Genomic DNA, 18,189 nt, shown 5'->3' with positions numbered 1-18,189 from the left:
TTCATCCTTTCATGATTGAGACAAATTAAATAATGCAAGATACACTTTGCTTAAATTTACTGTAGCTAAGGTGTCCTAAGCTCAACCATCTTAAGTTGCTTCATGAATGAATTTTCTTCCATCATAAGGTCAGAGGTGAGGATGTTCGCTGGTGGTTGCACTGTATTCAGTACCATTCACAACTCCTCAGATATTGAAGCAGTCTGTGTCCATATGCAGAAGGACCTGGCTGGATATGTGGCAAATAACATTCATTTCATGTAAGTGCCAGGCAATGATTATCTCCAACAAGAGGAAATCTAACTATCTCCCCTTGATGTTCAATGGTTTATCACCACTGAATCTCCCATTATCAAAATCCTGAGTGTCACTATTGACCAACAACTTAACTGGATAAACTATATAAGTATTTTGGTTACAAGAGCAGGTCAGAGCCTGGGAATTCTGTGGTGAGCAACTTACCTTCTGACTCCCCAAAGCCTGTCCACCATGTACAAGGTTTAAGTCAAGAGTGTGATAGAACACAATTCACTTGCCTGGATGGGTGCAACTCTAACAACACTTAAGCTCGAAAGCATCCAGGACAAAGCTACTCATCCACCACCTTAAATATTTACGCCCTTTACTGCTAGTGCACAGTGGCAGCAGTGTGCACCATATACAAGATGCACTGCAGTAACTCAGCAAGCCTCGTTTGACAGCACCTTCCAAACCCAGTACCTCTACCACCTAGAAAAACAAAAGCAGCAGACACATGGGAACACCAGCACCTGCAAGATCTCCTTCAAGCCACACAGCATCCTGATTTGGAACTATTGTGTTGTTCCCTCAGTGTCACTGGGTCAAAATCCTGGCACTTCTTTCCAATAGCACCATGATGTACCTACAGCACATGGACTGCAGAATTTCAAGAAGTCAACTCACCATTACCTTCCACAGGACAATTAGGGATGGACAATAAATGCTGGCCTTGCCAGTGACACTTGCATCCCATGAATGAATAAAAACAACATACAATTACAGTACAACATGACTATGCTTCAAAAATATTAATTGGCTGTAAAGCATTTAAAAACATAAGAAATAAGAGCAGGAACGGGCCATTTGACCTCTCAACCCTGATCTGCCATGCGATAAGATCATGGCTGATCTGATTGCGGCCTTAACTCCACTTTCCCGCCTGCGACCCACAACCCTCAACTCCCTTGTAGATCAAATTCTCCCTAACTCAGCCGTGAATATATTCAATGATCAAGTCTCCACTGCTCACTGGGGTAGTGAATTCCAAATGTTTCCCCATACGATAACACCTTCACTCCAGGAGTCAGCCTGGTGAACCTTCCCTGAACTGCCTCCAATGCAAATATATCCCTCCATAAGTAAGGAGACCAAAACTGTACAAAGTATTCTAGGTGAGACCTCATCAACGCCCTGTACAGTTGCCCTGTACTTTTATACCCCATCCCCCTTGCAATAAATGCCAACATTCCACTTTCCTTCCTAATTACTTGATATACTTGCGTGCTAACATTTTGTGATTCATGAAAGGAGAACATCCAGATCCTTCTGTACCACAGCATTCTGCAGTCTTTCTCCATTTAGATAATATTCTGCTTTTCTGTCCTTCCTGCCAATGTGGACAACCTCACATTTTCTCACTTTATACACTATCTGCTGCATTTTTGTCCACTCACTTTATATCTCTTTACAGACTGTCTTCCTCACAACTCGTTTTCCTACCTATGGTTGTATCATGTTGCATCCTTAGAACTTAAGGTCGTGAAAGTGCTATATAGATACAAGTCTTTCGTGCCTTCCCTTATATAGGAATTACAGAAGCCGGTCATTGGGCCCAACCGGTAGGTGTTGTTGTTCATCCTCCTCATAGTATTAGCCTTAATGCATTATGCACGGCCTTTTCTCATATACCTTTGTTCCCAATTTTTGTTCAGTTACCTATCTAACTAATTCTTAATGTAGTGTCTGTTGTTATTTACAAATAATTGCCAATAATATGTATGAAATTAAATTCAATAAATTGGTGTTCAACAGTTCACGCTGCATTATAAAAATCGTCAGTTGAATAAACCAAGATTTGACTTTCAGTGATATCAGAATATTGTGTTGACATTTCAATGAGATTTAAAATATTTAAATGCTGAATTGAAATTTTAAAAAGCAAGAAAATAAAGACCATTGATCAGTCGCAGTAAGGCTAAATTGCCAGTTTCCCTCCAACAATTTAATCTCAAAACTTGCGGTTGTATACTATTTGAACCGAGGTAGCACAAACAGAGCTTGATTATTGATGGATATCCTCTTATTTCCGGTTAACTGTTTGGAAGACGCGGAGAAAACCCCTTACTAATTAACTGGCTTATATATAGTTAAACAGAAGGCATGCGTTGCGATGTCCTTACATAGTTTACGCCCACATGCGAACTGTGGAAACGTTCGGAGGGCTATAATTGTTGCTAATGCCATAAAACTCAATAACGGTCACTTTGCATTCATCAAAAAACCGATTAATCGAGAAAAGTTACTTTTCTCTGCACTGTGTCTCTGGATCTGGTTAATTGATATGAATGTAATGTCTAGCAATGCAGAAGTATGCCCAAAGGTTAAGGTCAATAGAAGCAACAGGAACATAAAGATAAAAGCAAAATATTGCGGATGCTGGAAATCTGAAACAAAAACAGAAAATGCTGGAAAAAGTCAGCAGGTCTAATAGCATCTGTGGAGATAGAAAAACAGAGTTAACGTTTCGAGTCCTTATGGCTTCTTCAGAGCATAAAGAACCGTGCGGGTAATCTATGATTTTTACAATAAAGAATCTTTAGTTTCATTAAGTTATGTGTTTTATTATTCTTTGTTCATTAAGGTCTGAACTTCACGGTTTTAGCAGGAATTAACGCTTCCAAAGAGGCCATGTGCATTTCAATTACGGTTCCCTGAATAATATCAGCCCCCGCCTGTAAGGAAAATAGATTTTAAAGTTTCATGAGTGTCCGACGTGTACTTTGTCACATATTTCCGGAAAGTAGTTCTGTTTCTTAGATTGCTGGTAGAAAATAACTCAACACCGACACGTATAGATAAAAGAGATGTGAATTCAGAAACCACAGAGTCTGTTGTCTTACCAGTTGCACATTTGATGAATATGCAATTTTGTCGATTCCACAAAACCTTCGCTATATTAATCTAGCAATTTAAACAAATACGATCGGATCATTAAAATACAGCTTTCTTCCATGGGGGGGGGGTGGGGGGGGTTGACTGTTCCTTAATTGAAAGCTATTATTATAATGTTATTTGCTATAATGCTGTATATCATAGCATTCAAACTGCTTTAATTTCATCCAGTTATTCTGAAGTATTTATGTCTCGGGATTAATGTAGGCAATACAGTCATTTTTTTCTTTGAAAATATGAAATGCAATATTTAATTTTTCAGCACACCCCGTATTTTTAACTGCTGCATGTTAAATTAAACAGTTGTAATCACGAAATTGGAAGACTTTTGACAATGAAATTCATCCTTTTATTCATATCAAATGGTTAAATTGATAGCTGCTTTTTACTGTCAAACAACGTATATATGTCTACTAAAGAAAAAAATCTCGTTGTCCATCAAAAGTTTAAACTTTATATAAAAGCTATCACTTAAGAATTCTGGACTTTCCCCCAATAGAAACAAGTTTATTTCACCCTTCCCTTTGCCTTTTGGTTATGTCCAATTTGACCAAGAAGGTATTGTTTATTTTACTGTTCCTGCTGTTAAATACTGAATGAAGATGAAATAAAACGATTTATTAAAATACTTTCAAGCAGCGGCATTTACGCAGCATTTTACGGTCATCTGCTCTTTAATAACTTTGGACGTAGTTTAAACATGATTTCAAACAATTGAAATGAAGTTGAAGAGAATCATCCATTAACATCCCAAAATGAAAGGTCTTGGATTTGAAAGGTTAACTCTGTTTCTTTCTCCACTAATGCTGCCAAACCTGCTGAGTAATTCCCGGATTTCCTGTTTTTAATCCATGAACAATGCAATAGGGATTACAGGCATTTTGAGTAAAATTGTAAACCCTACACCTTAGTTTTCTTAACTGCTTTTTTCTCTGGCTTATTACTTTGTGAAAACTTTTGATGTGTCATATACTTTATGAGCTTTGAGATATTACTGTGTTTTCCAGAAGGTGTACTATTAACGCATTATAACCCAGATGTTATGTTTGTGTTAAATATAGATGGATTTCATAGGAGTCAAAAATGCAGCTCCTGTCTAAAAATGCTTCATCCATAATATTCCAAAGCTCTACAGATTCATGATATGTCTCTTTAAATTGGAAAATTGCAAATGTAACCTATTGCTTAAGAAAGCTGTGAGGGAGAAACCTGGAAATTATGGACCTGTAAATTGAACATTCATTGTAGAGAAGTTATTGACATCTATAATTAAGGAAAATGCCTGAGCACTTAGAGAAATTTGAGCTGAATGAGAGAGTTAACATGGGTTTGTAAAGTGTAGGTCATGTCTCATGAAGCAAACTGATTTTTTTTTTGGAAGTCATTAAAGTAGTAGACAGGGGAATCTCTATGGACTTCCAGAAGGCATCCAGTAATATTCCAATATAAGCTAAAATTAAATTTTATACAATTGAAGGCAAATTATTGACCTAGTTAGGAGATTGGTTACAAAAAGACAGAGTAGGATAATGGGTTTGTATGCACATATCAGATGGAAATGACTTGTGCCGTCCCACAAGGACCTGTGCTGGGTCTCAGCCATTCACTTTATTAATGGCTTAGATAACACAATAGGGAGCCATATATCCAAGTTTGCCAATGACACAAAGGTTGAGATGGCAGCGGCTGTTCCTTGATTCGAGGATGATATCTACTCAGGGTCGTGGGTTTCTGTCATGGGTCTTCATGTGACTGAACAGGCCAATTCTCGACCCACAGATCCTTGGGCACATGGGGCAGGATGTTCCATGAGGTAGTGGGATCCAGAGTGCAGGATTTGATTCCTTTCCTTTCCTTCACTGCCATCGCTCTGCTTCATTATTAAGACCTTGTGACTCAAAGTGTGATGCAGCTTGATGGACAAATTGTCACCATTTTTATCAAAACGGTAGCAAGCTCCTCCAGTCATTAATGTAAATGCAGTCATGCTTCAAGCAGAGCTACTGCCTTTGAAGTGTTTTATGCCCTTCCCTGGAAAGTAGGTCATTTGAGAGCTGAGAAAACAGGACCGGGCAGGGGAGATGCTTTTTGACCATTCAGACACAGCATCCAGTTCATCAAAGTTGATTTTGCAGGAGTTTTGCCTGAATTCTTGTGGAGCTGGCTTCAAGAAGAACACTGGCGTTGTTCAAAGGTCCTCCCTTTGAGGATGCTGCACAGGCATTGCTAATGGAATTTCTTTAGCATTCTTATGTGTCGCTGATACATAATCCAGCCTCAGTCTGCAGTCTCACTGCAGTACAGGATTGAGGTGATCACTACTGTTCTGCACGCTAGGACTCCTGTTCACTTTCAGAGGTCTTTGCTGTCAATGTCTCACTGCCGTAGTTGTAGAAGGCTGACCTGGTGCAGCTGGTCCGGTGTTGGTTCTCCTCATCGATGGTGGCGATTTGAATGAGGTGGCTGCCAAAGTATGGGAAGTGCTCAACATTCAACATTTATGGGAGGTGGAATATTTGGCTCACCAGATGTGGGTTGATATGCAAGTTCTGTTTCGGCAACATTCAAGGAAAAGCTGTGTTTCTTGTATGCAGAATTGAAGAGATCAAGAGTGGCTTGCAAACCTGGTGCAGAGTGGGCAATGACGCTGCAGTCATCCACAAGCTGTACATCATGTACGTCATGATAGTGGTCAGTTTACTTTTGACATGGAGGCAACTGAGGTTAAAGAGTTTTCCATCTAAGCGGTATTTAATGCTGACACCAGAGCGCAGTTGATCTTTGATAAGATGGACTGTCAGCCACAGGTAGATTGAATGTAATCAAGCAGATGGGAAAAAAATAAGCCCTAACCCAATGGTATTCCAGTTGAGGTTTTCAAAGCTTGCAGACATCTGCATCAAGACTCCATGCACTTACCCTACAGATTTGGGAGAATAAAGAACCCGCCCACTGCCCTCCCCACCTCAACTTAAATCATGTAACAATTCTTTAAGATGGGAGATAAATCATGCTGTGGAAACTATCGAGGTATTCCTTTCCCTCCACAGCAGGGAAAATCCTGACACACCTCCTGAATTACCTTCTTCCTGTGGCTGAGGAGCTCCTCCCACGGACACAGTGAGGCTTTAGACCTTCCAGAAGAACCTTGGATATGGTCTTTGTTGCCAGACAAATCCAAGAAAGGTGCTGAGAACAACACCTGGAGCTCTTCATTGCATTCATCAACCTGACCAAAGCAGTAAATTAATTGTGGATTGTGCTCCAAAGATTTGAATGTCCAAGAAATTTCATTACAATCCTGCAATTACTTCATGATGATACATCTGAAACTGTCTTGGATGGGAGATCTGAACTGATTTCTTCAAAATCTGGACCATACTGGCAAGGCAATGTGTCTCCACACCAAGGTTGTATACTGTGTACAGTTCTGGGCATCACACCTAAGGAGATATTGGACTTTGGAAGCAGTGCAGCAAAGATCTGTCAGAATGTTACTAAGGCTTCAAGGATCAGATTGGGAGATGAAATTACATAAACCAGGCTTGTATCCCTTGGAATATAAAAGGTTAAAGGGTGACTTGATTGAGATATTAGCATTTGCAAGGAATTGATAGGGAAACTTTTTTTTATTGTTACATTATCTTTCAGCATTTATTTTATTTTTGTTTCCACTTTCACATTTCCTCAGCTGGTATTTATCATCATTCTTACACTTTCTCTGAAATTAGTGATTGCATTAATAGGATAATAAATAAAATAGTTGGCAAATATTAATATTTGGTGAATACAGAATTGTTCAAATCTTGAAATTGTAAATTTATAAGGGTCATTTTTGGTGAAAATGTTATATTTATTCATGAGATACATATGAACATACGAAATAGGAGCAGTAGGCCATTCATCGCTTTGAACTTGCTCCGTCATTCAGTAAGATCATGGCTGTTCTATTTGTATTCCAAGTTCCACATTCCCATCTACCACCAATAACCTTTAATTTCCTTGCCTAACAAAAATCTATCTATCTCTGCTTGAAAAATATTCAGTGAGCCCCACCTCCATCGCCTTAGGAGGCAGAGTTCTAAAGTTGCACAACCCTCTGAGAGAGAAAAAATTCTCCTCATCTCTGTCCTATAAGGGCAACCACTAATTTTAAAATAGTGCCCCCTAGTACTGGACTCACCCACAAGAGGAAGCATCCTTTTCCATATCTATCTTGTCAAGACCATTCAGGATCATATATACTTCAATCAAATCACCCCTTACTCTTCTAAACCCCAGTGGAAACACGCCTAGTCTGTCCAACCTATCCTCATAAGACAACCCGCTCATTTCAGGTATCAATCTAGTAAACCTCCCCTGAACTGCCTCCAATGCATTTGGATCCTTCCTTAAGTATGGAGACCAAAACTGCACACAGTATTCCAGATGCGGGCTCACCAATGCCCTGTATAACTGAAGCATAACATCCTTATTTTTATGTTAAATTTCTCTCATAATAAAGGATAACATTCCATTAGCCTTCTTGATTATATGCTGTACCTGCATACTAACTTTTTGTGACTCATGCACGAGAACACCTAGATTCCCCTGCACTTCGAAATTATGCAGTTGTTCTCTGTTAAAGTAATACACTGCTTTTTTATTCTTCCTGCCAAAATGAACAACTTCACATTTTCCCACATTATATTCCATCTGTCATATTTTTGCCCACTGACTCAACGTACCTATATCCGTTTCTTCTTCACAACAAACTTCCCTACATATTATTGTGTCATCTGTAAACTTAGCTACCATGCTTTCACTCCCCTCATCTAAGTCTTTAATGTAAATGTAAAAAGTTGAGGCCCCAGCACAAACCCCTATGGGCCTCCACTTGTCACAACCTGCCAATCAGACAAAGACCCATTTATGCATAATCTCTGTTTTCTGCCAGACAATCGTCTATCCAGGCTAATATGTTACCCCTACACCATGGCCTTTTATTTTCTGCAATAACCTTTGATGTGGCACCTTATCAAATGCTTTCTGGAAATCCAAGCACAGTACATCTACCGGCTCCACTTTATCCACAGCACATGTTACTCCTTCAAAGGACTCTAATAAATTGGTTAAACATGATCTCCCTTTCATCATACCATGCTGACTCTTCCCGATTACCTTCAGTTTGTCTAAGCGTCCAGCCATAACCTTCTTAATGATCGATTCTAACAACTTCCCCACGACAGACGTCAAGCTAACTGGCCTATAATTTCCTATTTTCTGCCTCCCTCCCTTCTTCAATAGAGGGGTTATATTTGCTACTTTCCAGTCTGATGGAACCTTTCCAGAATCTAGACAAATTTGGAAACTTAACACCAACGCATCTACCACCTTATTAGCCACCTCTTTTAAGAGCCTAGGATGAAGTCCATCTGGACCCGGAGACTTGTCAGCCCACAGCTCCATCAGTTTGCTCTCTACTGCTTCCCTAGTGATTTTAATTTCACCAAGTTCCTCTCTGTCCTCCAAATCCCGATTTACAGCTATTATTGGAATGCTTTTTGCACTTTCGATAGTGAAGACAGAAGCAAAATATTTGTTCATGTGATCTGTCATTTCCTTATTATCTACCATTAACTTCCCATTCTCACTCTCTAGAGGACCAAAACTCACTTTACCTACACTTTTCCTGTTTAAATACCTGTAGATACTCTTGCTATCCATTTTTACATTTCTAGCTAACTCCCTCTCATACTCTTATTTGTTTCTCCAGGTTAACGTTTTTGTCATTCTCTGCCGTTCTTTATATTCTGGCCAGTCATCTGACCTGCCACTCATCCATGCGCAGTTATATGCTTTTTCCTTATGTTTGTTGCTTCCCCTATCTTCTTCAGTTAACCAAGGATGGTAGGTCCTCCTTTAGAATTTTATAGTAGGAATATGCTTATTCTGAGTATTCTGAAATATCCCCTTAAATGTCTGCAATGTTTCTCTATTGATCTATCCCCTAGCCTAGTATCCCAGTTCACTTCAGCTCGCTCAGCTTTCATGCCCACATAGTTGTTGTTATCTAAGTTTAAAATATTAGTCTTGGACCCACTCTTCTCCCTTTTAAACCAGATGTAAAATTCAATCATTTTGTGGTCGCTGCTACCTATGGGTACCTTTACTCTGAGGTCATTAATTAATCCGGTCACAAACACAATACCAAGTCTAATATAACCTGCTCCCTGGTTGGCTCCAGAACATGCTGCTCTAAGAAACTCTCTCAAAAGCATTCTATGAACTCCTCATCCAGGCTACTACCGCCAATCTGATTTTTCCAGTTTATATTAATCACCCTTAATTAATCACCCACAACTCTTTCTCCGGTACATCGATGATTACTTCGGTGCGGCTTCATGCTCTCGTCTGGACCAGGAAAAATTTATTAATTTTGCTTCCAATCTCCACCCCTCCATCATTTTCACATGGTCCATCTCTGACACTTCCCTTCCCTTCCTTGACCTCTCTATCTCAATTTCTGATGATAGACTGTCCACCAATATCCATTACAAGCCTACCGACTCCCACAGCTACCTCGACTACAGCTCCTCACACCCCGCTTCCTGTAAGGACTCCATCCCATTCTCTCAGTTCCTTCGCCTCAGTCGCATCTGTTCTGATGACGCTACCTTCAAAAACAGTTCCTCCGACATGTCCTCCTTCTTCCTTAACCGAGGTTTTCCACCCATGGTCGTTAACAGGGCCCTCAACCGTGACCGGCCCATGTCCCGCGCATCCGCCCTCACGCCTTCTCCTCCCTCCCAGAAACATGATAGGGTCCCCCTTGTCCTTACTTATCACCCCACCAGCCTCCGTATTCAAAGGATCATCCTCCGCCATTTCCGCCAACTCCAGCATGATGCCACCACCAAACACATCTCCCCTTCACCCCCCCTGGCGGCATTCTGTAGGGATCGTTCCCTCCGGGACACCCTGGTCCACTCCTCCATCACCCCCTACTCCTCAACCCCCACCTATGGCACCTCCCCATGCCCACGCAGAAGATGCAACACCTGCCCCTTCACTTCCTCTCTCCTCACCGTCCAAGGGCCCAAACACTCCTTTCAAGTGAAGCAGCATTTCACTTGCATTTCCCCTAACTTAGTCTACTGCATTCGTTGCTCCCAATGCGGTCTCCTCTACATTGGAGAGACCAAACGCAAACTGGGCGACCGCTTTGCAGAACACCTGCGGTCTGTCCGCAAGAAAGACCCAAACCTCCCTGTCGCTTGCCATTTTAACACTCCACTCTGCTCTCTTGCCCACATGTCTGTCCTTGGCTTGCTGCATTGTTCCAGTGAAGCCCAACGCAAACTGGAGGAACAGCACCTCATCTTCCGACTAGGCACTTTACAGCCTTCCGGGCTGAATATTGAATTCAACAACTTTAGATCTTAAACTCCCTCCCCCCATCCCCACACCGTTTCTTCCCCCTCCGTTTTGTTTTTTCCAATAATTTATATAGATTTTTCTTTTCCCACCTATTTCCATTATTTTTAAATCTACATCTAATACCTTGTCAGTCTTTCCACCCCACCCCCACTAGAGCTGTACCTTGAGTGTCCTGCCATCCATTCTTAATTAGCACATTTTCTTAGATAATATCACCACCTTCGACACCTCTTTGATCCTTTTGTCTGTGACATCTTTTAATTATCTGCTCCTATCACTGTTTGCTTGCCCCTACAACCACCCCCCCTCAACTTCTCTCCCCCCCCCCCCCCCCCCCCCCCTCCCTCACCTTAAACCAGCTTATATTTCACCCCTCTCCTCACTATACTCAGTTCTGCTGAAGGGTCATGAGGACTCGAAACATCGACTCTTTTCTTCTCCGCCGATGCTGCCAGACTTGCTGAGTTTTTCTAGGTAATTCTGTTTTTGTTTTGGATTTCCAGCATCCGCAGTAGTTTTTTGTTTTTATCATAATTATTTCAGTCCCTTTATCACAAGCACCCAATATTTCTTCTTGTATACTTTGTCCTACATTGTGGTTCCTTTTAGGGGGCCTGTAGAGTAAGTGCCACTTGATAGCACCGTCCATGACACCTTCTGTCACCTTACTGATGATTGAAAGTAGACTGAACAGGAGATAATTGACTAGTTTGGACTTGTCCTGCTTTTTGTGGACAGCATATACCTGGGCAATTTTTTTTTACATTGTCAGGGAGATACCAGTGCTGCAGCTGTATTGAAACACCCTGTTCTTGATGCACTTTTATGATTTGTGTTAACAAGAGCAGTGATATTGAATCTGTGAACATACAGATCAGAACCAATTGATCCATTTTCATTTTGATAGTGGCAGAAACATAGTTTATTGATGGACCAATCACCGGATTGTCAACAATGGCCCGAAACTGATCAGAACAAGGGTCTTGGTAGCTTGATGCATGGCAGCCAAACACATTCATGCCATAGGTGGCATTTTGCTTTAAAGATAGACTTAACTCTTTCTCACAGTATTATAATGCTCTTACATGGTATATATTTGCAGCTATTAATAGTGAGAAAATATTATGTTTCATCATATTAACTAAAACAATTTTTAATTCAGTATAGTGTGAGACAAATATCTAGCTCATGGTTTATGTTATTATTTTGGAGGTTATGTTTTGGTTCTAGGAAGATTAAAGTTGTAAAGGGTAACTAAAATGCTGGGCTTTAGAGATTGCCACACTATCTCAAGAAGTGGCAGTTCAGAAGGTTACCCCTGTTTGTTTAACTGAGACATAACAGAAGAGATGGAGTCATAAAACATCCGGTGGGCTTATTTAGCTGGAGAACTGGAGATGTGATGTCCACACTGTTTGCAAAGAAGTGCAGTCCAGAGAGATGTTCTGTTTTGAGAGAGAGAACTAAATTAGTTTGAAAACATTCAGTGAGCCCTGAAAGGCTGTGTTGGCATGGAGATGGGTGGAACTTGAGAAGATTCTCTGGTTTATTTTACCTGTTTATTTGTTGGGAGAGGGAGTTGGTTAAATTTGAACTTGCTTGATTGGCAGCTCACTGAGAAGTCCTGGGAGCTGTTAGCAGGCTGTAGGAAATGAGGGCTCAATGAGGTCCTGGGGAGCTGAGAAGGTGGTGAAAGATCACTGGTTCCATGTCAGGCAGTTTGGGCTCAGAAGAAGCCCTGGGAGCCATTTGTCTCAGTGCAGCCAGGTAACAGGTGTTTGGAGAAACCCAGAGCAGTGCCAGCTTAATGAAGCTAGCAGTCTGTGAAAGAGTTGGAATTGTGCCAGTAATTAGAGACAGGAGTGCAACTTTGTGGAACCATGGAATGCAGTCTCAGGAGAAGATATTGAACCATCGGGAGGTAAGCAGTCATTGAGGCAGTCTTTTAAGGGAATTAAGAGGCTAGATCTTCAAAAGTGAATAATTTGAATCCTCGGGTGAGAGTCAGAGTTTAATGAGATTTTGTGACCCTGTGGTCATTGATGTCTGGGTGGATTGCTGAGAAATCTGTAGGATCTGTCTTAGTCACATCTGCCATTTAATATGCAGCATGGTGTGTCCAACCAGAGTTTGCCTGTTAATTCATATTTACCTCATTTTAGTTTGAATGTTAGCATATAACATAAGTATTATAGAGTGATTTACTTTTCTGACTTTGTATAGTAAATGTTACTTTGTTTAAAACTGTGGAATCTTGTGGCCTTATTTTCTTAATAGGTAATGGGTATTTCAAACTTTGTCTACTTTAAAAAAAATGTTACTGGCCCCTAACTGGATCATAACATAAATTGGGGGCTTACCCAGCGATTCAAATCCACAGACAAATACAGGTGCTGTCACTTGATGGGGTTAAGATTGATAAGATTTTCAAATTGAATTTTACTATACTTATTGAAAAGCAGAATGGCTTTGTCAATTGCTAGGAGTTTTCCAGAGAGGGAAGATTTATCCTTGAATGATTTGCAACAATTAACCAAGGTTAGGTTAAGTACATTAGCAGAAGAGTTATAGTTAGTGTTAAAAGAGGGGCTAAGAAAGCAGACATAGTTGAGCTAATAGCACAGCACTTGAAATTAGAGTAGGAAAAGTTAATCCAGATAGTAATTCAGTTGAATTGGCTGGAATTCAGGGAAAAATTTTCCCCCCGTTAGTGGGGGGGGGGGGGAAGTGTGGGAGCAGGCACGCCTCAGATCTGCGCCCACAATCAGGGGCGCGCCGCCATTATACGTGGGTGGGCTAATTAAGGCCCGCCCAACATGACGTCCGCTCGGAAGTGATATGCGCTCCCTGTGCAGGTGGAGAGGGATTCCCTCAGCTGGGAGTGCGCTCTTTCACGCATGCGCGCGAAAGAGCGCACAGATTTCCCTGAGACTAAGTGCTGCCTCAGGGAGATCGGCTCGGAACTAAAATTTGTAATACAAATGATAAAAAAAATTTCCCTGACATGTCCTCTCATGTGACACTGGCACATGAGTTAGGACATATCCATAACTTTTATTGAAACCTTCAATAAAAATTTAACTACCCTCATGAAACCTCATCCTGCCCATGGATGAGGTTTCATGCTTTTTCCGAAGCCCGCCAGGGCTCCTGGCCCACTAATGACTTTAATTAGTTTTTCAATGGCCTCAATAGGTCTTGGCTGCCCCTCTGCCGACCTGAAAATGGAAATGACACGGGGTGACGTTGGGAGTTCCACCTGACATCATCCCATGTCATTTTACGCGTCGGCAAGCAGGCCCCGCCTATGCTCACCTACCGCAAGATCCTGCCCTCAGTTGCAGATGGAGCAGCTTGAGAAAGAAAGAGGAATGTGAAAACTTGAACCTTAACTCCAGAGAAAGAAGTTAGCAAGGGAGGAAAGAGAATAGGAAAGACAGTTTCAAAGAGAAAGGGAAATTAGGCAGTATAAACTGGCTAAAGAAAAGCCTAGGTTACAAGATACAAGAGAGTCTAGTAGTTCGGATGATGAGTGGAGTCCTACTCTGAGCTTTGATATAGCAAAGAATCTTTGCCTAGTGCCTAAATTCACTGAAGACGGAGTTGAGGGATATTTTATCTTGTTTGAAAAGTTAAAGTAGCAAAAGGACACATAGACTCTCATTTTGCAATGTTTTGTTTGGGAAAGCTATGGATGTGTATTCTAGCCTTTCGGCAGAACAATCCACAGACTATGAGACAGTTAAAGCTGCGACACTTAATGCATACCAGCCTGTCCTTGAAGCATATAATTTGAAATTTCAGGCTATAAAGAAGAGTCTGAATGAAACATTGATAGAATTTGCTAGGGAGAAAGAAATGTTGTGGGATCAGTGGTTTTGGGCACAGAAACCTGAACAGTATTTTGAGAATATGAAACAGCTAATGATAATGGAAGAATTTTGAAATAGCATCTCAATATATAACAGGTCACATCTGGAAGAGCGCAAGGTTTCTAATTTAAGGGAAGCGGTAGTCTGGTAGATGAGTATGATATATTACATAGGCAGTTAGGGGGCAGTAGTTCTCCATTTGTAAACCCACAGGGAAGCTGGAGGAATTAAAAAAGAGTCTAGCTTTGGGGAGAAGGTAGAAGCTGTTCCAGTCAATAAAAATTATAATATAGAGAATAAAAGTGATGTAAATAAAAAGTATGTTTATATTGCCATAAGCCAGGGCATGTAAAAGCAAATTGTTGGAAGCTGAACGGTAAACTAGTGGCAGTTGTAGGAAGGCTTAAGGAGTCATCAGAAAAGATTGTACCAAAAAAAGAAATGGGTGCTAAATCAGTGGCACTGGTGCAAGTGACAGGAATTTCCACAGAGAAATCTGCATCAGAAAATGAAGATTGTGAGAAACCCCTTGCATCTAATGTTTTTACCTTGGGAATAGATAAGGATGCAAAGGATTATAATGGGTTTATATTCAAAGGGAAAGTCACTCAATTTTTGAGCAAGAGCTCAGAAAGATTGTCATCCCGAGAAATAATGGTCCAGTTCAGAGCTTATTGTTAACAAAAGATTTAGACCTTTCTTCAGAAAGTTTGCTGAATCAGAATGTATTAGTACAGGGTATTGATGGGAAATGTGTGCCTTTCCTATTGCATAAAGTAAATTTAAATCGTGCTCTAATGAAGGGGTCTTTTGTGGTTGGAATTGTTCCTAGATTCCCTATTAAAAATATAGATTTTATATTGGGAAATGACATAGCAGGCAATGTTGTTTTTCCGCAATCTGGGACAGTATGCCACCATTCAGGAATGGTTCCTCTGAGTAAAAACGCCTCACTTATCTGTGATCCAGTTAAGAAATAAACTGATGCAAGAAAAGATACTGATGGAATAATTCTAGTAATGAACAGTACAGAGATAGCAAAGGTGTCTGCAGAATTTCCAAATCAAACTTCGTATTAGAAAAGATTGAGACCTCAGAATGACCCTAAAAGGTTAATGACCGTTAACCCGGAATTAAATGGTCCTGTCAGTGATGAAACAGCACATGAATTAACCATGTCTGTCAGTATAAAGATATAGGATACAGCAAACAAATCCAGGCAACTAGACTGAGTTAAAAAAGACCAGTTATAATGTCAAAATAATTGGAATAAAGTAATTTTTGAATTGCATGGATGACTCGAAGGCCAGAATTTTCTGGCCCCGTTGGCATCTGGCGTCATGGCGGACAGGGTGGGACAATGTGGCAAGTAGGCCAAAAATCAGTTTCACAACGTCGTGAAATCAGTTTGCAATCATATGATCCACCCGTCAATGGCGGCCCATGTTTCCCACCGCCGCATGTCAGGAACCTAATTTCAATACCTTAGCATCTCAGTATAAACCCTGCTCGCTGGAATCATCCCCACCATGCTGGATCATCCAGGTAATCGCGCTGACGTGTTTCACAACTGTGCATAAGCAACGTGCACCTGGCGAGCTGCACTTTACTCGGGACTTCAAGGTTTGTTTGCCTACCTTGCTTTGAGCAGCACATGCGGTCATCAGTGCCAGGCTTCGAAGGCAGCACCAAATAACCTTTTGGGGGGGTGTAGGGGCTAACAGGCAGGTTTGTACTTACCAGACCAACTGTAAGGCTTTTCAACGACTGCAGTTCCAGGGCTTACTTGGGGAACGGGGAGAAGTGGCCTCAGGCAAGGAAAGAGGCTGCAGGGTGAGGGTTATACTGGGAAGGGGGGTATCCCAGATGTGTGTGGGGGTACATGCTGATCTGTGCAAGTGGCTTCAAATGGTGAGGGCTGAGGAGGCAGTCTCCAGGGGAGGTGAGGCCAGATGGAGATGTGAAGGTGTGTGTGAGAGAGTGAGTGGGGATGTCCCTTGAGCTGTGAGTGAGGTGAGATGCCAGTGAATGTCTGATGGCCTTGTGAGTGTGCGAGTTTTGAGTGATAAGATGGTTGCCATACCCTGGTGGCATGGATGAGATCATTCATCGTTTTCTACACTGGCCAACCTCTTGTGTGCAGCATTGGCACTGACCATCTCTGTCACCTGCTCCCAAGCCAGAGTGGTGAGACTGATGGGCCTCCTGCAGCCAGAGCAGGGATAGGGGATGGCGGGGCAGACCTCCACGGCATCCGGAAGGCGTCCCAAGAATGTGCCATTGAATAAGAGAAGGGCTGCACTCTTGTCGGCTTTTGGGGCTATGTCTTCACCAGAGCAGTCCCAGGCAGCAAGCATTGAGAAGTGTGCGCGCAGCTGCATTTAAATATGGTGCCTATGTGAAGAAGCAGTGAGGTAATGCATGACAGGCAAATTGTAGCCGTCCACCAGTGAGATGGTATGTTTCCTGTGTTTGCATTATTAATGAAGTGGGAATGGGATGATACAGAGCGAAAAACTGCCATTGCGGCCAGTGGGTAAAACAATTTCTTTTTGCCTGCAACCACACTTTGTGCAAATCTGGGCTGATTCTGCGTAAAGTCTTAAAAAGAAAATTCAAGATCCAAAATGAGTAGGCTCTTGATTTTGCTAGGAAAGAATTAAATAAAATTTGATCTGAATAGGAGCTAGAGAAACTGAAACATTACAAATTATTTAAAGACCAGACTAAAGCCTTTCTGCTTGAGCCTAAACACATTTGAATGATATTCTTAAAGTGGCTAAGCAAAATTTTGATCTAAGAAGGAATGAGATGTTGGCACAAAAAGAAGCCATTTTGAACTTGTTACATACATAATAGGAGCATAAGTAGGTCATTCGGCCCCTCAAGCCTGCTCCGTCATTCAATAAGATCATGGTTGATCTGTTTATGTTTCGAATTCCATATTCCCATCTACCCCCACTAACCTTTGATTCCCTTGCCTAACAAGAACCTATCCACCTGTGCCTCAAAAGTATTCAATGAGCCCACCTCCACCGCCTTCAGGGGCAGAGAACTCCAAAGTCGCACAACCCTCTAAGATAAAGAAATTCTCCCCCTAGTCCTGTACTCAAACCCAAGAGGAAACATCCTTTCCACCTCCACCTTCTCAGTACCGTTCAGGATCTTATATACTTCAATCAAATCATCCCTCACTTTTCTAAACTCCAGTGGAAACAAGCCCAGCCTGTCCAACCTTTCCTCATAAGACAACCCGCTCATTCTAGGTATCAATCTAGTAAACCTCCTCTGATCCGTCTGCAATGCTTTTACATCCTTCCTTAAATAAAGACACCAAAACTGCATACAGTATTCAAGATGTGGTCTCATCAATGCCTTGTATAACTGAAGGATAGCATCCTTACATTTTTGTTCAATTCCTCACATAATAAAGGATAACATTTCATTAGCCTTCTTAATTACTTGCTGTACCCGCATACTAACTTTTTGTGACTCATGTACTAGAACATCTAGATCCCTCTGCACCTCAGAATTCTGCAGCTGTCCTCCATTTAAGTAATACTCAGCCTTTTTTATTCTTCCTGCCAAAGTGAACAACTTCACATTCTCCAACATTATATTCCATCTGCCATATTTTTGCCCACTCAACCTATCTATATCCATCTACAACCTCTTTATGTCCTCTTCACAACATACTTTCCTACCT

Source organism: Cetorhinus maximus, chromosome 1 (assembly GCF_964194155.1).
Source record: "Cetorhinus maximus chromosome 1, sCetMax3.hap1.1, whole genome shotgun sequence".
NCBI lineage: Eukaryota > Metazoa > Chordata > Chondrichthyes > Lamniformes > Cetorhinidae > Cetorhinus > Cetorhinus maximus.
Note: the sequence above shows the minus strand (reverse complement) of the source record.